Below are 14,755 nucleotides of genomic sequence, written 5' to 3'. Positions count from 1 at the left end.
GGTGATTAGAGCTTCAACTACCAGAAAACACTTCTTGGATACACCATGCTGATTCGGGCAAATATTGCCACTCTGAAATCTTACTTCAAATTTACAGCTTATCAGTGCCACATATTTACTTAATCTGCTTTGACTGGAAGATCAAGGTAAGTCGCCACCTTCCTGTACGGAATAATTTCCTTCTCCCGCTTATTCCAGGAAAACAAAGCAAGCCACAACATGACGGAACCCGTTACCGATTTTAGTTGTGCGTTCTATTTTTTTTCTTCCTCACACCTCTAAATAATCGTCAAGATTCACAAATATTTCGTTATATTAAACCCGGATGATTTTACCTTTCATTGATCATAAATTCCTGAAGATTCGTAGTTTGCTGTAACAAATAGAACGACCTAAAAGCTTTTTCCTGACAACCTTTTATGCCATGCAACCTAAACGGTCAATTTCTCTTCATAATTACTTCCACACCACTCGCTTATTTGTTTCCTTCCGCGATCCACAACGCATTCTTGAAAAAAAAACACCGATTTTCAGCAATTCTTTACAGACAACTTACAACACTCAATTCACCAAATTTTTTTAAATTAAATTATCAGTCAGATTTGGATTTTTGCACATTAAAGTTGCCCCTCATGCAGAGGAAAAAATTAGGCAAAGTTTGAACACGTCTCTAAATTTTCTATCTTCATATTTTAATCACAATTTCCGGTGGCTACTACTGCCGGAAACCTCCGACCACCCGTCACACTTTTATTAATTTTTAAGACTTTGGTAACATTAAAAAACAAAAAATATCGAAATTATTAGTTCCGTGAAAAAAAAAAACACGTGCGATGTCAATTAGGCATCGCCTACTCTAGGTTCAAGCCCTCCAGCTAAATATTGATAAAATAAATTTCCAACGGATGATTGATGGAACTACTAGAACGCTCGCATCAAAAGTGATTTCTTTACCCCGACTACCTAAACTGAAATCTGTATATCATTCATCTTCGAAGTCAAAAGACGTTTCGAAGGACATTCGCCACACGATGTTTTGTAAGGAAATTTTTAAGCAGGTTCATTTTTAAATGCATTATTTGAATGTACCTCTGAAAGTCGGTTAACTACTCTAAAAGTCGATTAAATACTATGTATTTTTGACTATGTAGAGTGATGTACTAAGCTACGAAAGTTGTTAGCATATCTTCCGCAACGTGATTGAGCAGAGTAAAAAGTGCCGGTAGTATTTCTCCGGTAGATATGATTTTAACAGAAACAGAAATGCTGCCATATTGCAGGAATGAATTAAATTCTGTTGCTTTCCAGTTACCCAATCAGTCAAGTCCCCGCTATTTCCGATGAATTTCCGCTGGTAGTTTGGTTTTCTTCAAAAAAAAATCCAATTTCGTTGGGTTGCAGCATCAAAAATTTCGTCCTGATCACAAGATGCCATCTCATCTGCCTAACAGCATTCGTTTCATAACTCTTAAATCAATCAAGTGCAATTTGAGTTTTACGGGATTTCCAGGTACTCATATTACGTAAAAGTTACTCAGAAACTTCTACCGCCTTTTGAAGGGCTAAACATTGAAGTGATTCTTCCCAATTTAAATTTTTAATTAGGTCTCTATCGAACTTAATTTCGTTTTCGCCTTCCTCATCTTCGGAAGAACCAAGTTGTGGTTTAACCAAATTCTTATTTTTTGCAAATCCTCGATGTTTCAAAACTATAGGATTTGTGTTTGACAGCTCCGAATCAAGGAAAGCTGGGGCTGAAATTGCACTTTTCATTAGTTAAATATTCCCCTAATGTTATTTTCTTATGTACTTACCTGGACTTTTACGTTGCAATGTTCTTTCCTCAGTCCATTTTTCTTCCAATCGCCGGCGGCCGTAATAAAACAAACCATTCTTCTTTTTTACTTATTATTGCGAATAATCCGTTTTTGTTCACAAATTAAGAAACACTTCGAAAAATTTTCATAGAAAATGTAAAAAATGCCACGATAACTGCCCGCAGAGCGTAAAAAAGTCACCATCGTCAGTAAAAAAAACTATGACTATGAAAAATTTAAAGCAGTCGCAGTCAAAACAGATGCCTTAAAATGAATAAACAAGCACACAAACTTGCCTCAACCTTCAGTCAAATGAAGCGTCGGAAAAATCATAATCGCCTTCAGTCCGTCCTCGTCTTTTTGAGTTTGACGGGATATTTTTTAGAATGAAAAAAAAAAAAAATCTAAGACGACGTCGAAAAGGACACGTTCATCATTGGTCACGCCATGCCATTAATGAAACTAAAACCTGTTACCGGGTTTCGGTTCAGATAGACATACAATGGAATGGAAACGGTTTCAACTAAGTTTCCGTTTTTGGAGATCAGTCCAGGGTAGTCAAGGCCCGGGATAAAATCGAACGAAACATCAACTATCTCGACCGAGGAGAACTCCGTAGGGACTAAAAAGGACAAATCGACCTTGCGACTGTACAATCCTAACTTTATTTTTTATTTATCCTTTCAAAATGTTTAGAAGTATTATTTAAATCTGAATTTCATTTGACCTCGACACTGGCAATTAGTCTAACAAGCAATCCATAAACTCGAAATTTTTTCGGATCATACACAAATGCTTTCAACAGACGCCGTCAACTTGCTTGACGACCGTCGTTTGAAAAATAACACGCATCACGCGAACAGAAATCCATGACGATAGTCAAGCTTTTCCAGTCCCTTGAAGAATGACTGGTAGTCAAATGAGATCTGGAACGTGATGGTGAAGGAAAATCAGCAACCACGTCAACTAAGATGTTTGAAAAATTTATGCTCTGCCTGCCCGTCGACCATCCGTGTTTCGTGGCTTGTCGACCTCTACCTGGCTTTCCGGTCCGACGATCTTCCAGTGGTTCCTGGTTCCTGTCTCGATGATCTCCTAATGGTTTCTGGCTCATTGTCTTTGCGGACTTTGGTTCCTCCCATCGGTTTCCTGATTGGATGACTTACCAATCTTGATTCCGCTACCGCTGGAAAGAAGAGACTTGTTCTGTTGTTGGTGGTAGAAACTCCCAAGTAACCATTAAGCCGTTGAAAATGGCCCTAATTCAGCCTTATAGTCGAATATAGAGCATGGCTTACAAAGCCTGAAAGCTCTATATTCGACTTAAGGGCTGTCCAAAGGCCACTTTTGGCGTGTATTTCGGCCGATATAATGCTACAGCCTAGATGTCAAAATATTTATTTTCAGTGGGTACAACCCATTGGGTATAAAAACAAAAAAAATCATGTTCCATCTTTTTCGCCCCAACGCTGTTCGTTTTCCAGCTCCCTCATTCCTTCTTTCTCCAGCTGCGGATTTTTTTTTTTGCCGATTGCATCTTTCCAGAACTAACCGGAATCGAACTCTTGACATGACATCACCTGAAGCAGTGCTTAACATATCAGCGCTCTTGCTCCCTCATCCAAATTAACCATGCATGAATCCTGAGAAATTTAACATATTTAAATGAAAGCAGTGTTTTCAACATGTTTTTTCTAGTTGTAAATGGTCGATTACTATAGCAAAATGGAAGAAAAGAAACATCCGAACGTGTTAAATTGTTTATTTATTATACTTTTTTTCTGACACAATATAATGATACTTTCCGGCTCGCTTACGCTAATTTTCACTCCGTTTTTTACTTTCTAAATTAAACATAATTCACATAATAAACACTAAAGACACACATTGATTATCGCTCGTCAATTTCACTTTTTTTCTCAGCTCCATCGAAATAATTCGGTGAGACCTTCCGGATCTTAAGGAAACTGTTCGTTTTCTTCGGGCGCAGATCAGTACTTTTCCTATGCTGCATCAGGAATAATCGTATGGGATTCTTCGGGGGCAGATCCGACGGCCTAATTCTGCTAGCCGGAGCCTTCATGTATCGCATGATCAGCTCCTTTTTGTCCATCGTCCTCAGTTCCGAACCACTGGTAGAACTCACTGATGGGCAGCATTGAATGTTATTGTTTTTTTTTTTATATTTTTAATCAAAATGTCAAGTGAAAAGCCGGTTAAAAGCTTTGAAATTGATCCACCTAGCTAATATAGTGCCAATATGCAATTTGAATGTCACAGTGCCATCAAGCATTTGTAAACACGTTAAACAGCCAAAAGGCACTGAAATGCTGTTATGTGTCTCTTATTCGGCTTTTAACAGTGATTAATGGTTACCTGGGATATTTTTATCATAATTAGCTAACTCATACACCAAACCATTTCCATGGTTACATATAATATTTGTACATTTCTTAAAAAAAAAAACTCCACCATGCGTGGGTTGTTATTCATCTTATCGATTGCTTTGATGAGACGATCTCAACAACCAATAAAAATGAGAAAATTGCCCATTTTACCAAAAAGCATTATTTTCGATGTCTCAGAAAATGTAGTCTCATATAGTTTTACGAAATGTAATATTTCTTTTTTTTTATTATTATTTGTATACTGTTCACAACTACAACAATTCACAACTGTTGCCTGTGGACCGTTGAGTTTTCACCCTTTGTTTTCTTCGGGAGCTAGTCAAGTCGCTAAAAAAAGGGTTTGTAAATAGCACCCACCAGGATCAGATTTCGTGAGTTCATGAGGAGAGGCTCTTTGTCAAAATTCTTCAGATTTTGATAGTATTAACAATTGATCGTATTTTTTACATTTTTTTAGTCTCCAAACACCTCACTTCTGTCAACTTCCGATACTCTTACGAAGGCTATCGATTTTCAACTCTCAATGTACAACGGCGATAATTTCTAACCACGGCGATTTTCTACTTCCGTTACAACTCTAAACAGCTACGACTCTTTAGCAACATCCGTCTCATAGAAAAGTTGCAAGGATAGAGAGCTGGCTCATGTCTTGCCAGCTTTCAGGAAAAATTTTCCCACCGCCCTTCTTCTGAGGTTTTTCCTCAAACCCCAGACAATGCAAAAAATACGCGCGAGTAGTTTAAGCATTCTTTTGGTGGTCGTAGTCGACCATCCCTTAGTTAGCCATTGCCCTTTAAGGAAGCCCTCTCGATCTTAGATCAAGAAGCGTCGCTTACACTGAGTAAATCTAGATCTTCAAAGAGTTTCACTAAAATTACTAACGATATTGCCAATAAGCTTAGAGAGCATTTGTTGTCACGCAACACTTCTTCGGAAAACCTTCTTCAGGAAGCCATCTTCGGGAAAATTTTCTTCAAAGGTCGGTACTGATTTTATTCATAGGAGGTGCTCCGAATTTAGAATGAACTCTTAAGCATACTGACCCCTTTTCTTTTTTTTTTGTAGCAGAACGCATGCTCGCAATACTCTTTTAAAGATCGAAGGAGTATAGGGTTACCAACAGACAAAATGATATATGAATTAAACTTTTTGATTATTGTTTCTTATTTTATTTACATCTTGCTTTTCATCCTGCATGGTTATCGACGAAGAAATTGTAATTTCGAAGCATAATGAGATAATGGAGGCATTTACCCAGAAAAGTCCAAGAGTTTCAACGATCTGGACTTGGTTAGGTACTATGACATGACAATGTTTTTCGGTAAAATCATTTTTATAACAATACGATGCCTACCGAATAATCTTTGACAAAATCATTTCAGTGCTGCTTATTCAAGAAGAAACATAAAATAAACACAAATCTTTCCAAGTCTATTTCTTAACAAACTCTATTCCAAAACAAACATTCTTCGGTGGGTAATTTATCTCTGGGAAAACGCCTCCCAGGCATGAAGTCTCGTCTTCAGCAGTTTATCTCATCTTTCCGAAGAAATGGAAGAACCTCTTTAAGTAAGCATTGGATGGATGCCTTCATCCATCTGTCAGTCAGTGAGCATTCCTAGCTTTGGGGTTTGGGTCGTTCGACTGGTTGGGTAAGGTAAACAATCGAGGAAAGAAAGGAAATGTTAATGGCTGGAAAGCGATATTATCACCGGCACTCCGCCACTCAGACGCATTAGTCCTATACCTACCCAAGGAAGAAAAAGGATTGCCTTACGCAGACGAGGATGTGAACTTCTAAGAACAACAACAACAAAAACTCGAGATAGTGGTGCCATTCGTCGGCTATTTTATTACAGAACTGAGCTCATACAAATGTGATCCCATCACTCACAAAGCCAGTCACGTTTTGTCTGCCGGAAGTAAGGAAAGTGGAAAATGTGTGTGGACGAGGTGTTTATTCTGATGCCCCAACATTTCAGCATATGTTTGTGTTTTGGTTGTTTGTATATTTGTGTTTGTTTGTGTGTGTGCGGGGGAGTATTGGGTGTACTTAGCTGGAAGCTGTTGTGCTGTGTTGTGTTTGAATTGGCCATCCCTCAGGATTCGACAGATGGATGTCATTCGGATGCTGGTCTGGAGCGCCATCAGGAAGATTCATTTCCGGTTTCTGTTTGGCCAAAGCACCAGCAGCTCTCAGGACGCTCCATTCACGAGACGAGAATCGGAGGACGTGAGCTGCCTGACCAAGCAACTGAAGGAAGAATGGATTTCATTCTGACTGAGCTGAGGGTCAATTTAATGCAGTTCGTTTGGCTCTGGATGGTGTTTGCATTTGAAGTGGCTCGTTAAAATGAAACACACATTATCGCCATTAGGGAACAGGATCTGTGTTTGTGTACACATAATCGTTTAAATTGTTTTCCGCTACGATCCGAGGAGCAATCAAGATTGTAGAGAAAATAGAGAGTCCTAGAGTAAATATGAGGCAGCGAGTCCCTCGGGGAAATAATTGGACGTGATGAAATTCCTCTCGATGGTCTGTCATGGAGCAACAATAAATTACTACAAAATAAAGAAAATCGGAAACGACTTATGAATGTAGACAGAAGATTCGCTGATTCTAGAATTCAAGATTCTCGATACTAGATTCTAGATTCTAAATTCGAGATTCTAGGTTATAAATTCTAGATTCTAGATTTTAGATTCGTTATTCTAAATTCTAGATTTATGTGATTTGCTATTTACGAGGAATCACCCAACATGCAGACGCTGCTGCTCACACCTTCGCACCAGCAATGTTGGCTACTCAATGAATGCTCGACCGAGAGCGGCGTACACTCACGTTCACACAATAGCAGATAGATTAGGTACAATTCATACACGCTCCTTTATATACACTCAAATAGACATAATGCATACCACACATCTTCCCTCTTCTCCCAGGAAAAGAAACGAGAGAAAAAAAAAGCATTTTTAAAAAGTTATATAGGGGTTTTCGAATTATATAAGACGCACAGAGTTTTTTTTATCTATGATCACTATTGATTGGTTCCATGGGTCACCTTTCTTTGTCTGTGACATACTTATGTCGCTGAGTTGTGGGACTTTCAAAGTCTGCAAGGAATAATATTACGATCTTATCACTAAACCCCTCATGATGTTTAAGCTTTCACGAATGACGTCCAGAATCTCCTTTATGTCTTTGTAGCAAAAGCAAGCAGTTCATCATTTGAATTTTTAAGTCATATTGCATTCAAATGTCACTATGGGTTTCGATAGAACTTTCTCCTTCAAGTCTTTGAAAATAAACATATACCTACATACATCCATTTTTCGATTTTTCCACTTTTCAAAGCATACACGCTCATTCGTCTAGCATTCGTCGTGCAAGACAGTTGTTTTTTTTCTAACCGCTTCGCAAAACAGTGGCCAGTGGAAAAAATTCAATCTTTCGGCCGTTACATTCGGGTGTGAACACCGTCGGGTCGTGTAATCCGGTAAATGTGGTTGCCGGGTAAAAATCAAGTGGTGCCCTCATATTTTACCTCGCAGTTAGTGAGTGCAACAAATTTTGCCAAGGTCATCATCTCCTGGTGGACAGCCGCCATTGTTAGCAGAGCAAATAGCCGCAACAATACACAGGCCAATTATCATCATCGTCATCATCGTTATCGATCACACTGCCTGGCGTCATCGGAGGAATAGTCGGAGCCACAAGTGGAACTAGACTGGTTCAAAATAAGTACTTATTTTATTTATTTATAAGTTCATTATTTTTCTATTTTCTTCATTTTCCCTTTTTTTCTTATTCTTTATATTTACCTTTTATTCGAATTTTTGTAGATTCGTGCATATTTTATTACGGCAGACTATTCGGTCTCCGTAATAAAATATGCTCGAAGGCGGGGGTTCTCTCCCGGTGGTTTCGATGGATGTTTCTCAAAACTCTGTCAAAACTGCTGGGAAGCCCTCCCGACTCAGGGTTTACCCAGAAAGTCCAACTTTTTCCGGTCCGTGGGTGGTTTACTTTGTTACTATATTTCGAAATCAAAACTTTATTCATTAATTGACCATATTGGAGAGAATGTTACAGCGAGATCATTCGCTTTTTAAATTAAATACTTCACCCTTAAATATACCATTGATTGCTGACATATACTGGTAAACATTGATTACATAAAATAGATACCATCGTTTTATATTATAAAGCTAATAACAATAATTTGGGCTTACTTGCTAACAAACAGGAACGACTCCATACGATGTGATCACGGGGCCCCGGATTCTTTCTGGATCTCGTGCATTACCGGCGCATCCACATGCACGCGAATCATTCGTTTTCTCCACTAAATTTCTGCTGCTCAATTAGATTTCCGTCAAGCCACCCTAGTTCTCAACGTCATCTATTCCAATGTAAACAATCCGGTGCATACAGCTGATTGCATCGAAAATTTCTGTAGTGGTGCAGTGGTGGTGATACAATATTCACCGTGACATCGCCTAACACTCACACATTATAGCATGCAACACTTATCGTGAACCGAATTTAGCTCTCACACACACTGAGCTCATGAATCATACAGCCTTTTGCTGGATTCAGAATGGCCGTGGCCCACTTTCTACCCTTTTCCCAACACTCGATCTATGCGGCACGATAGGACATTGGCTCAATATCGGGATACTCTTTGCTGCGAAAGATCACTACTATGCGCAATTCGGATTCACTAAACATCCACGACCGCGAAACAGGAACTTTCCTGGCGACGCCGACACCGATCCGAGCCACCTTCCGCAGTTGGCAATAAGTTCGAACTGGTTGCTGCCGTGGCGAGAGGAATCACACACACTACGTTGGCCGACGGGAGCTATTAAGAGGCACTCAGTTCTATACAGATACTTTGACGAGGTTCATGCGCACGTGGATAGATGGTGAACGATGTGTGACATCACCAACACATTTGGTTTATCGGCTTTGAGTGCGTCAATTTAAAGGGCCCTAAAAATTAGTTAGGACTTTAATTGAAGTGCAGTTTTATCTTGTGAGATGAATAAGCGTACCTCCAGGAGAGCCCTTCTTCCACTTAAGCTGCACTTTCTAAGGTTCCAACCTCGGCCGATCTTCAGGTTCACCTTTGTCTGGTTTCTGAAGATACATATATGAGTCAACTAAGTATCATTCAAACGTTACATTCCTGGGGTTTTACCTGTTTAGAAGCCTGTCTGAGCTGGTGTTATGGCAAGTTGCTTTGGCGCGGGACGGTGTCGCTACTTGGCTGTTACTAAAGGAAGAGTGTATGCTTTAGCACGTGTGAGGATACATTTTTAGAGATCATTTACCAGTACGAGGGTGCAAGAATCCGTTCTACGGTGACACGGTTCATATAACGGTGACACGGCTGCCTTCTAGCTAGTTGATCTTGGGTCGGATGATGTGGTTATCTATAATTGTCAATTATTTGGTGGTAGTGCGTGAAACATGACTTGGCATTTTGTTTGCATTACCTTCAGGCTCTTTTCGAGATTATCAGCCAGCCTGTACGCTGTACGATGCCCTTTTCCTGTGCACTGAGCTGAAATGTAATTAGCCTTTTGAGTATTCCGTTCGCTTTCACGGAGTATTCCTTTACCTGGCCACAATTTGATCACTTTACTTTTCACTTGTGAATTGGCTCATGCACTCTCGGGGTTTCATCTGATAATGCCGGCTTTCGATAAAACGGAAGTTAGATGGTGGCGATTAGCTTGTGTCATGAAGGCTGACAGGGGTCGTTAAATGACAGAGTCTTGTTTGTTTTCCAGTTCAGGCTTTTTCAGAATACAGTGGGAACTCTGTTTATCCGAGATTTGGTTGTGCTCAACTCACGGCTTTCATATTTATTACTTAATAATGTTCACAAACAAATAGCTACAGTAATAACTTCCGGCCCAAAACCGATGGTAAACCACTGAAAGTGATTCAGATCACAAAGGATCTGGCAAGATGGTCCTCCGTAACCGAAGTAACTCGGGTGAGACCGAACAAGTTGCGCGTTGTTGTGGCTAACCTTAAAGCCGCCAACGAAATTGTTGACAGCGATTTTTTCAAATTAGAGTATCGCGTCTTTATTCCCTCCCGAAATGTAGAGATAGAGGGTGTAGTAACTGAAATGAGTCTGACGGAAGAATATATAAAGTCAAAAGGGGTAGGAAAATTTAAGAACCATGATTTGACCTCGGTCAAAATATTAGACTGCCGCCAACTTTCAATTGCCACCTCCGAAAATGGAGAAAAAAAATATTCTCCGTCAGCCTCATTCCGAGTGACATTCGAGGGTACCGCCCTCCCTCACTACATTTTGGTAGGTGGAATTTTAAGGCTTCCTGTGCGGCTCTTTGTGCCTCGCCCAATGAGTTGCAAAAGGTGCATAAAAATGGGACACACCGAGTCCCATTGTTGCAACAAAGCACGCTGCTCTCGTTGCGGAGAGGATCATGAGGAAAGAGCATGCTCAGCAATAGACCAGAAATGTGTTTATTGCGGGGGCTCACCTCATGATATCTCTGTGTGCGAGGCTTTTAAGAGCCGTTGGGATAAGGAGAGGCGCTTTTTGAAAGAGCACTCCAATCGTTCTTACGCAGCTATCCTCAAGAGTGCTTCTCCCCCAACTCAATCTACATCGAACAACATTTTTGCGTCTCTGCCAGTTGATGACGGGGATACAGATTCGACCGATGAAGGGCGTCCATTTGTCTTGAAAGGGAACACCAGGAAACGCACCAAAGCGTCCCCAGCGAAAATACCCAGAAAAGCCCCCCCGATTCCCCCTGCATTCAGCTTTGGTAATAAACCACCATTAACGGATAATCAACGAGAAACCCCTCCAGGCTTCCGAGGAAAAACATCATCACCAAATGATCCAGCAGTTGCAGGAACATCGAAAGCTACAACATCTACAGAGGGCTTTTCAACTGCAATAGACAAATCAGGGTTTTTTAAGTTTTCAGACATAATAAATGGATTGTTTTCTTGCTTCAATGTTTCCGACTCTGTCAGAAGCATTATTACATCTATGCTCCCTATCGTAAAGACACTTTTTCAGCAGTTGATGCAAACTTGGCCCCTTCTCTCAGTGTTCATCTCTCTTGATGGCTAATTTAACTCGAGAGGTCAGAGATATCACTGTATTACAGTGGAATTGTCGTAGTCTGATTCCTAAAAAAGATGCGTTCATTTATTTACTTCACAAAACTAATTGCGATATTTTTGCGTTGTCCGAAACATGGCTATCTTCACAATCTAACATCTCTTTCCACGATTTTAATATCATCCGTTTGGATCGTGATGATTCTTATGGAGGGGTGCTTTTGGGGATCAATAAGCGCCACTCCTTTTACAGAATTCACCTTCCTTTATCAGGCGGAATTGAGGCTGTTGCTTGTCATACAACAATAAGAGGTAAGGACTTATGTGTTGTCAGTTTGTACTGGCCTCAGAGAGTTGCAGTGGATCGAAGTCACCTAGAGGACCTGTGTTCAGTTTTGCCTGAGCCAAGGTTGATCCTGGGTGATTTCAATTCGCATGGAACTGTCTGGGGAGAACAAATTGACGATAGTCGTTCTACTCTTATCTATGGCATTTGCGACAGTTTCAATTTAACAATTTTGAACACGGGTGAAAAAACACGGGTACCTAAACCTCCTGCAAGACCAAGTGCAATTGACCTGTCACTCTGTTCAAATTCACTATCATTGGACTGCCAGTGGAAGGTGGTTCATGATCCCAATGGTAGTGATCACTTGCCTATCGAAATTACAATCACCAATGGGGTCAATTCTTCAACCACAATAAATACGACATATGACCTTACAAGACATATCGACTGGAAGAAATATGCGGATGCGATTACTACAGCCCTAGGTTCAGTGAATGGCTTATCACCCATAGAGGAATACGAATTCCTTGCTCGCTTGATTCATGAAAGTGCGGTTCAATCTCAAATGAAACCCATCCCAGACCCATCAGTTCGTCGAACACCTCCCAATGCATGGTGGGACAGCCAGTGTTCCAAATTGCATACCGAAAAATCAAAGGCATTTAAAGCCTTCCGAAAGCATGGTACACTTGACAACTTCCAATTATATTATTCCCTTGAAAATCAATTCAAAAAGTTGATAAAAGGAAAAAAACTGGCGTATTGGCGCAATTTTGTGGGAGGTTTGTCACGCGAAACGTCCTTAAGTACATTATGGAAAGTGGCCCGACGCATGCGTAATCGTACTTCAACTAATGAAAGCGATGAATATAGCCATAGTTGGATCTTCAACTTTGCACGAAAAGTCTGTCCTGATTCAACACCTGTGCAAAAGATTATTCGTGATGTACCACCAGCTAGGAGTGAACTGGATTCTAAATTTTCGATGGTTGAATTCTCACTTGCTCTTCTCTCTTGCAACAACTCAGCTCCGGGAGTTGATCAAATCAAATTTAACTTGTTGAAAAATCTTCCGGATGCTGCAAAGTTTCGCTTGTTAAATTTATTTAATCAACTCTTGGAGCATAACATTGTTCCCGAAGATTGGAGACAAGTAAGAGTTATAGCTATCCAAAAGCCCGGAAAACCTGCATCCGACTTCAATTCCTATCGTCCTATAGCGATGTTGTCTTGTATACGGAAGTTGATGGAGAAAATGATTTTGTTTCGTTTGGACAAGTGGGTAGAAACAAATGGCCTCCTTTCAGATACTCAATATGGGTTTCGAAGGGGCAAAGGGACAAACGATTGTCTTGGTTTGCTGTCTTCAGAAATACAAATGGCATATGCAAAACGTGAGCAAATGGCATCAGTGTTTCTGGACATAAAGGGGGCTTTTGATGCAGTTTCGATTGAGGTGTTGTCGGACAAATTGGACTCCCGAGGTCTACCTCCTCTATTGAATAACATCTTATACAACTTGCTTTGTGAGAAACACCTGAACTTTGCTCATGGAGATATTGCAACAAGAAGAACTTCATACATGGGCTTACCTCAGGGCTCATGTTTGAGTCCCCTTTTGTATAACTTTTATGTTAGCGACATCGACAATTGCCTTTCTGAAGGCTGCACTTTGAGACAACTTGCGGATGATGGCGTCGTATCTGTAACAGGATCTACCGAGTCTCATCTGCACAGGCCTTTACAAGATACTTTAGACAGATTGTCCTTCTGGGCCTTGGGGCTTGGGATCGAGTTCTCCCCAGAGAAAACAGAATTGGTTGTTTTCTCTAAAAAACATAGACCAGCTCAACCAAAGCTCCAATTCCTAGGCAGAACGATCACTCAATCGAGGTGTTTCAAGTATCTTGGTGTTTGGTTTGATTCCAAGTGTACTTGGAGGGCCCATATTGAGTATCTGAAAGGAAAATGCCAACAAAGAATAAATTTTCTCCGTTCAATTACCGGCACCTGGTGGGGAGCCCATCCGGAAGACCTGATCAAGTTGTATCGAACAACTATTCTCTCAGTAATGGAGTACGGTAGTTTCTGTTTCCAATCTGCTGCCAAAACACACCTCATTAAACTCGAGCGTATTCAATATCGTTGCCTCCGAATAGCGCTGGGTTGTATGCCTTCAACTCACACCATGAGCCTCGAGGTTTTGGCAGGCGTACTCCCTCTGAGAGATCGGTTTTACTCATTGTCTCTCCGGTTTCTCATCAGGTGTGAGGTCATGAACCCATTGGTGATTGCAAATTTTGAGAAGCTAATAGAGCAAAATCCTCATACAAAATATATGACTATATATCATGAATTCATGTCTATGCAGGTTAATCCTTCATCGTTCTCTCACATTCGTGTTTTTCACCCTGAATACGACTCTGCCTCTGTCCAGTTTGATTTGTCCTTGCTGCATGAAATCCGTGGGATCCCGGAACAACATCGTGCTCTTATTGTTCCTAGGCTTTTTGATGCAAAATATGGACACGTCAATGCTGAAAAATTGTACTTTACAGATGGTTCCCTGATAGACGAATGTACCGGGTTTGGAGTGTTCAACCAAATTTCAAGTGCGTCTTATAGTCTTCAATCTCCATGCTCAGTGTATATAGCCGAATTAGCAGCTATACATTGGGCAGTGGAAAATATAGCCACACGGCCCGTTGGACACTACATCATTGTAACGGATAGCCTTAGCTCTGTTGAGGCTATTCGTTCAATAAGGCCTGCAAAGCATTCGCCGTACTTTCTTGAGAAGATACGGGTAACGTTGAGTGCTTTATCTAGACGCTGCTTCATCATCACCTTTGTTTGGGTGCCTTCACATTGCTCAATAATGGGCAATGAGAAGGCAGACTCGCTGGCAAAGGTGGGCGCGGTTGAAGGCGACATTTATCAGCGTCAAACCGCCTTCAACGAATTTTACTTTCTAGTTCGAAGTAACTCTCTTGTCAACTGGCAGCGCAAATGGGATGAGGATGAGTGGGGTCGGTGGCTTCATTCGATTATCCCAAAGGTAAGCCTTAAACCTTGGTTCAATAGATTGGACCTGAGTCGGGATTTTATTAAAACA

Source organism: Uranotaenia lowii, chromosome 2 (assembly GCF_029784155.1).
Source record: "Uranotaenia lowii strain MFRU-FL chromosome 2, ASM2978415v1, whole genome shotgun sequence".
NCBI lineage: Eukaryota > Metazoa > Arthropoda > Insecta > Diptera > Culicidae > Uranotaenia > Uranotaenia lowii.
This window is presented reverse-complemented; position numbering follows the sequence as displayed.